At 45.5% G+C, this 8,065-nt stretch overlaps 1 pseudogene; it reads right to left on the bottom strand.

Annotated features, from left to right (window-relative positions):
• Positions 1-1,238: 1,238 nt before the first annotated feature.
• LOC125506755 (uncharacterized) lies at positions 1,239-6,442 on the bottom strand (annotated as a pseudogene).
• Between the last annotated feature and the right edge of the window lie 1,623 nt (positions 6,443-8,065).

Genomic DNA, 8,065 nt, shown 5'->3' with positions numbered 1-8,065 from the left:
GCGAGGGCCGCAGTGTGCTCCTCTATTCGGAGAGAGTGCTCTGTGTTTCCATTGACTGTAATAACCCCGCGAGGTCCTGGCATCTTGAGCTTGAGGTATGCATAATGCGGTACCGCATTGAATTTCGCAAATGTGGTTTGCCCGAGCAGTGCATGATAACCACTGCGGAACGGGACTATATCGAAGATTAACTCTTCACTTCGGAAGTTATCCGGGGATCCGAAGACCACTTCCAGTGTAATTGAGCCTGTGCAATGGGCCTCTACGCCTTGAATGACGCCCTTGAAGGTCGTTTTTGTGGGTTTGATCCTTGAGGGGTCTATACCCATTTTGCGCACTGTGTCCTGATAAAGCAGGTTCAGGTTGCTGCCGCCATCCATAAGGACTCGAGTGAGGTGAAATCCGTCAATGATTGGGTCCAGAACCAGTGCGGCAAATCCGCCATGACGGATACTAGTGGGATGGTCCCTGCGATCGAAAGTGATCGGATACACTACTGGAATCTGGCACTTTGCCATCTGCCATGGCAGATGGCAAAGGCATGGTCGGCGGATGGCAAAGGCTTTGCCATCTGCCAGCAGATGGCAAACAGTTTGTCTGAAACCCTGCCGGCAAAGGCTTCTTTGCCGTCTGCTGGCTGATGGCAAAGAGCCTGTGGCTTTGCCATCAGCTGGCAGATGGCAAAGCCTCTTAACGGGGTTAGCCCCGTTAGAAGGCTAACGGCATACTTTGCCGTCAGCCAACAGATGGCAAAGGCTGCAGGCTCTTTGCCGTCTGCCAGTAGATGGCAAAGGCTACAAGCTCTTTGTCGTCTGCCAGCAGATGGCAAAGTATGCAGGCTCTTTGCCGTGTGCCAGCAGATGGCAAAGGCTGCATGCTTTGCCGTCTTCCAGCACATGGCAAAGAGCTCTGCCATCTGCTAGCAGATGGCAAAGAGCCCAAATAGGCCAGCCCAAATTTTACATGTAGATGACACGTGGCCTCTTTGCCATCTGCCAACTGATGGCAAAGCTCTTTGCCATCTGCCAGCAGATGGCAAAGTGACTATATTGCCCCATTTAATTTTGTTTTTTCTTATATCAATTCATTTTCACAGAAAATCAAGCACAAATATATTTATATGACCAATATAGCATATTCAACACATATTACCAATAGTCATGAACACATATATCCAATACATGTTACCAATAGTAGCAAGTTCCATCCGTACATATACATAGTTTCATCAGTATTACACAGTTTCATCCATAGGTAGCAAGTTTCACAAGGTCAAAACAAAAACTAAATACAAGCACTCCATCAACCCAAGCTTCCGTGATCTTAAGCAAATCTGTAAAATGGGAAAGAATAAAGTTAGAAGAAGAAGACTAGAAGAAGATTATTATGATGCAACTAAAATGTGAAGATTATTATGATGTCCGAGTTCAATTTGTTTTCTATCATGTCCTATCATTGTGTTGTTCACTCCAAGGATTAATTCCCAAATATACTCACCTGCAATCTTGGATGCCATATATCATATATCCGGTTACAGTTTTTTACATCTTTGGACAGCAGAATAAATTGGTCCCATTATTAATGAACTGGTGAACACTTGATGCAAAGGAGCATGTCATCTATTAATTTCTCACTGATCGAACTACCACTATATAGGTCATTATGTTCACATAAAAAAGGAATTTGAAGTTGAGCATGCTCTCATGTGCTCTTTGTTTTTGAATCTCCTAGACTGAGCAGAGGCAGGCACGTGGAGATGATCATGAACCAACACGTTATGGATTCTGATGTCAATGGTGGGGAGTATTTTAGAAAACGTTTCATGCAAAAGGTGTGCTCAAGTTTAGATGCAGAGAGGTCTGCACCACTGTATTCATAACCATCCGTACATTATGGTGGAGTTGAGGAAAGGAGCATTACCAGGGATGTGATTTTAGCAGCACCTATAGATAAATGGCTGTTACAAAGGGCAGAAGATGCATGCAGTCACCAGCATCAACTTTTGGAGTGTGCGCTACTGGGATCAGTCTCTCCAGCTTCAGGTAAGCTATTCACTCAGCCACTCAGCTATTTATGTCAGATCTAGAAGTATTTTCTATAGCACACCATGTGTTAGTTTGATCTGATAAGGTTGAAATACTATGAAGCTCATGGCAATCAATGGATTGATTTTGGGGAGTATAGTTTCTGTAATTATTGTGACAGTGTGAAACATATATTGCTATATAATCAAGATTTAATGTACACTATTCAGTATATCTGATATGACTATGATAGAGAGAACATAATATACTATATTTTATTTGTAATTTTGTATACATCTATCTATCTATCTATCTATCTATCTATCTATATGTATCTATCTATAGCTATACTAATTATATATAGACTCCCAACAAATTACACATTAATCAGAAAATAAGAGCCGTTCTATCTAATCCATGTAATCCTTGGCTGAAATCTTGACCAAGAAAAAATCAGCCAGAAAAAACTTCTTGAACGGCCCACAAATAACAAACTATCTTTTTTTAGAAGACTCGCAGTTTTCACGGCTGTAGAAGAAATAGAAGCCGAGTGAGATACTCCCTATCAACAACCGTGAAGATAAGTTAGAAAAAAACATGAAAGGATATACAAAAGCGCTTAAAAGGAGAAGAAGCCGAAAGAGATAAGGGTCACAGTCCTTTCACATACAAGCCAAGGACACCCCAAAAGTATCTACCTTCTCCACGTCTCTTTCTCTCTCCTTTAAGAAAACAACCTGAAGCAACAACGGGCCATGTAATCTCCATGGTCTCCTTAGCCCCAGGAACAATTCATGTTGCTCTCAAATTGTGCAAGCAAGTTCGGGCGTCGATCCGATGTGCTCAAGGAGTGTATTGCATCACAATTGTTTTGTTAAGGTTTGCTTTCTCATCTAGATGAGGTTCGTTTTCTCATAATCTTTTGTTCTAAATTTCTTTCTTCCCTTGAATCTACCATGACTTTGGATCGGGTTCAATTTGTTTTCTATACTATCATGTGATAGTGTTCTGCTTTCCAAGGATTAAATCCCGAATATTTTCACCTACAACATATGGATATCTAATCGAGATCATCAGGTCAGATCTGGTGAGCTTATAAATTAAACCTGGTGTCTAGACAAGCAACATCACAAGAAGGAGCATCCTTTCAGTTGTCAACATCGAGCTGGTCAAGCTACTCCAAATTCAATTTTTGCACCGACAAAATATGTCCAGTAACTTTCTGTGAATCACATGTGACAACAACTATTTTTTCTGACAACTACAGGTTAAATAGAGCATGACCAGCTGCATCGACTGCTCTTAACTGATTCCTACCTGCAGCTCTATAAATAAGCAAGTGTTCATCTGATACCTATTGACTGCAGATTGGGGATAATTAGCAACATAATATTGATACATAGAAATACTGAGTGAGAGTATGACCAGCTGCATCGACTGCTCTTCTAATAATTCCGCATCAGCTGCCACTCATCTTGACGTCCACGCCAAGCCTCATATAGATGGTAGGATATCTTCTGTACATAGTAGTTCTTTTGTAACCTGATTGTAATATCATTAATGATGTATCTGTGTAGTCCATATATATGTGAATATGAGACGGGCGAGGTGTGCAATTAGCAGCCCGTTCTTTCTGAGCTATACAAGTTTTTCTTGGTTATCCTATTTCGGCGGTTTCATATTTAGAGAAGCTTATGAAATTACACATCATATGCCTATTTAATTAGGATGTGTTTCACTGGTACCTGTTTTGGCTGATTGAGGTTAATAAGCAACAATATATTGTAAATAAAAATATTGAGCTTTTCCCAATTTGTGGCGCCTAAGTTTTATTTTGGCAGTTTCATATTACAAAACGTTATGAAACTAAATAGCATAGAATTCCTGCAAAAAAAAGAAACTGTGCTTTCGATAAATAATAAGATGTCTGCAAATGGTTTCGCATCTTGCAGTAATGCTATGAGAACTTTGAAATATATGATAAATTTTTACTAACAATATCAATGATAAATATATGGTTGTTTTTGTAAGTTGCATTGCTTAAAGATTTTTCGAAAGCAATACCTGAATTTGGCTTTTGTATAGTTCTTTTTGTTTTACCTTTTTTATGGATTAACTTAGCACATATACTGTAATTATTTTCGTTCTGAAGGGGACTATAGGAGGAAAGGTAATACGAGATGATCATCGCACTTCTCCAAATCTGCTCTATCCATGTTCTACCACTATGTTGTCTCTCTCTCTTTTCTTTCATACCTACTATTTGTATAAGGTCTGTACGTTCAAATTATCTATCTTACGACATTTTTTGTTGATCGGAATGCTTACTACCTGGCCCTGTACTACGTAATGCATGCAGAAAATATCCAGATTGATCTGAATTGTATACTTTTAAATTAAACCAAATATAATGCATGTGACAAACCAGTTTTAGTATTCATTTTTCACTTTCCCCGAGGCACGTGCTCTAAAAGATTTTTTTTTGATATTCTTACTGTGAGAGAGACATAGGTCAAACTCTCAAAGAATTTGTTGAGGAAAATGATTCCTCTACATAGTCTATTTATGTGAACTATGAACCCTTTGGTTCTTTACACCGGCGTGAGTATATGATGCAGAGAATAAAGTGCTTTCCATTTGACCTGTTGGTCAGTAGCGTACACGTTGCACTAGAAAATCATAATTTAGAAAAGGTTCATTCTTAGGATCTGTTGGTTAGGACATCACTTATTGCTATATATGGATTAAATGCCCAAAAAATCCAATTCTTATGGTAAAATATAGTAGAAAGACTAGCCCGTGCATCGCACGGGTTTGACGACTAGTAGTGTTAACCACTGTATGTAGTAACTGAATTTCAAATCCACAACACAGCAATGGCAATCAGCAATCGGCAATCGTAAACAGGCTGTGACGGAGCTCACCTCGAGCGCTTCGACAGTGAGGAGCAGGACAATGATCTTCTCGGAGAACCTCTGGCGCTCCTCGTGGTCGTGCGAGAGGCGGCGCCTGTAGGAGAGATTGTAGAAGAGGGACCGAAGCTCCTTGAGCTTGGCCTTGGCGACGGCGAGATCGCGCAGGCAGCTGAGCACCTGGGAGCGGTGGGCGAGGTGCGCCCTGTAGTTCATCTGGATGAGCAGCGCGGCATCCTGCGGCGACAGCTCCTTGGCCTTCCCCTTGCCGTTCCCCATGGCAAAGGCCTACATCATCAGAAAGAGAGACAAATGTCAGGCGGTCAGTACACATATGACAGTAGTGCATTGCAAGGGAGCAGAATCCTCAAGCTGATATCATTCAGAGCAGAGTTCAGTCAATCTATAGCCAGTACTAAGCACAGATCTAGAGTGTTGACACTAGCATCCTCTAAAATTCCAAATTTTCTCTCAAATCCAGTGAGAGGTAACTTGGTTCTATTGGAAATTCTATTGGAAATCACACATTTCGTTCAGATCGGGCCACAGAACCCAAACCCTCACAAAAATCTCATCTTTTGTGCTGAGTACCGTACCTTGCGGATGGCGTCGCAGCCGGCGGTGTTGTCCTCGGGGATCTCCTCGATCTGGACGCACGTCCTCGCCAGCTTCTTCTTCTTCTTGTCAACCTCCTTGTCCTTGGCGGCGGCCTTGATCTTCTTGGGCTTCTCCAGCCTGCGCTCCTCGACCTCCAACTCATCCTCGTCGTCGTCGGAGGCGATGAAGTCCTCCTCCCAGGTGTAGGCATGCGACCATGGCTCGAGCGAGCCTTTGCCCTTGATCTCGGTGCCCCACTTGGTCTTGGTCTTGCCTCCGGCGCCGTCCTTGGACTTGGCCTCCCACCTCCACTTGAGGTCGAATCCTTCGTCGTTGGGGGAGGCGAGCTCCGCCTCCCACTTGAGCGCCCGGCCCCCGCCGCGCGGCTTCTCCTCCGCCGTCCACTTGACCTTCCGGCCGCCGGGCTCCGTGGCCGCATAGGTGTACTTGCGGCGCGCCGGTTGCGGGGCGGCCGTGCGGGCCGCGAGCTCGAGCGCAGCGACGCGGTCGGTGAGGTCGTGCAGGAGGAAGGCGTGTGGGGAGGGGATGGGGGCGGGGCGAAGAAGGGGTCGGCGGGGAGGTAGAGGTCGAGGAGGTCGGGGTGGTGGGGGAAGGCGAAGCGGGATGGGGATGGGGGTGGGAGGAAGGGGTGCACGAGGCAGAGAGGGAGGAGGTAGGTGGTGGTGTGTGGATGAGATGCGAACGTCTTTTTTTTACCTGGATGGGTGGGGAGAGAGGGAGGGGATAACCCCACAGTTTTTTTTACCTGGAAAAAAATAACCCCATCTCTTTGCCATCTGCCAGCAGATGGCAAATAATCTTTGCCGTCTGCTGGCAGATGGCAAAGAGGTGGGGCTGGTACACCGTTACATGCTTGCCGGCCATAGGATTTGCCAACCTCTTTGCCATCTACTGGCAGATGGCAAAGATTATTTGCCATCCACTAGCAGATGGCAAAGAATTGGCTGATGGCAACCATGTTCTTTGCCGTCTGTCAGTTCTTTGCCATCTGTTTTTTATAAGCAGATGGCAAAGACGTTCTTTGCCATCAGCTGGCAGATGGCAAAGAGCTGGCTGATGGCAAATTCCCTGTTCCAGTAGTGATAGGAGGACCACGGGTTGAACTTTGGGGCGACTGGCTCCAACGCATATACGTCCCTGAGCGCACGCTTCCGCTCCCTCTTGGGGATGTGGGTTGCGTATATCATGTTCACCGTCCGCACTTGTGGGGGAAACCTCTTCTGTCCTCCGGTGTGTGGCTGCCGGGGCTCCTCCTCGTCATCGCTATGTGGCCCCTTGTCCTTGTTTTCGGCAATTAACTTGCCGGCCTGCTTGAATACCCAACAATCCCTGTTGGTGTGATTGGCTGGCTTTTCTGGGGTGCCGTGTATTTGGCACGAGTGATCGAGTATACGGTCCAAGCTGGACGGTCCCGGCGTACTTTGTTTGAATGGCTTTTTCCGCTGACCGGGTTTAGAGCCTTTGAATCCGGCATTGACTGTCGTATCCTCGTTATTATCGCTGTTAATGCGGCACTTATGTTTGTTGCGACGTGACCTGCTATTGCCGTCCTTGGTATCCGAAGTACCATGGTTCTTTGATATGTTATTACTACGAGCCAGCCAGCTGTCTTCTCCCGCACAAAAGCGGGTCATGAGTGTCGTGAGGGCTGCAATAGATTTCGGCTTTTCCTGACCAAGGTGCCGGGCTAGCCATTCGTCGCGGATGTTGTGTTTGAAAGCCGCTAGGGCCTCTACATCCGGACAGTCGACAATTTGATTTTTCTTTGTTAGGAACCGAGTCCAGAATTGCCTGGCCGATTCTTCTGGCTGTTGAATTATGTGGCTCAAGTCATCGGCATCTGGTGGCCGCACATAAGTGCCCTGAAAGTTGTCGGGGAATGCGGCTTCTAGATCTTCCCAACAGCTGATGGACTCAGCTGGCAAGCTGTTAAGCCAATGTCGCGCTGGTCCCTTGAGCTTTAGTGGGAGGTATTTGATGGCGTGTAAGTCGTCACCGCGGGCCATGTGGATGTGGAGGAGGAAATCCTCGATCCATACTACGGGGTCTGTTGTGCCGTCGTATGATTCAATATTTATAGGTTTGAAACCTTCTGGGATTTGATGATCCATTACTTCGTCTGTGAAGCATAAGGGGTGTGTGGCGCCTCTGTATTGGGCTATATCGCGACACAACTCGAATGGGTCTTGTCCGCTGTGTTCGGCCCGGACGGATTTGCCTTTGTTGTATCCGGCGTGATGTTTATCGTCTCGCAGAGTGGCGCGCCCTCGTGATCCATAGATCGATCTTGCATACTTTGCTTTGTCCTCCAATATGTCTCGCAGGTCTGGCGTATCTCCACATGCCTTTTTATTTGAATGGCATCGGAGTGGAGGCTGAGTTTTCGGCTGGAATGCCTCTTTATCGCGGCCACGAGGTGGCCGATCAGCCGTATCATAAGCTTCTTCCTCCAGTCGAGGTAGCAACCTGCACTTTGGGTAACTCTTGGAGGGGCGCTCGAGTTTATATTCC

Source organism: Triticum urartu, chromosome 5A (assembly GCF_056163025.1).
Source record: "Triticum urartu cultivar PI428250 chromosome 5A, HENAU_Tu73, whole genome shotgun sequence".
NCBI classification, from domain to species: domain Eukaryota; kingdom Viridiplantae; phylum Streptophyta; class Magnoliopsida; order Poales; family Poaceae; genus Triticum; species Triticum urartu.
Note: the sequence above shows the minus strand (reverse complement) of the source record. Positions and strands in the feature narration are given on the sequence as shown.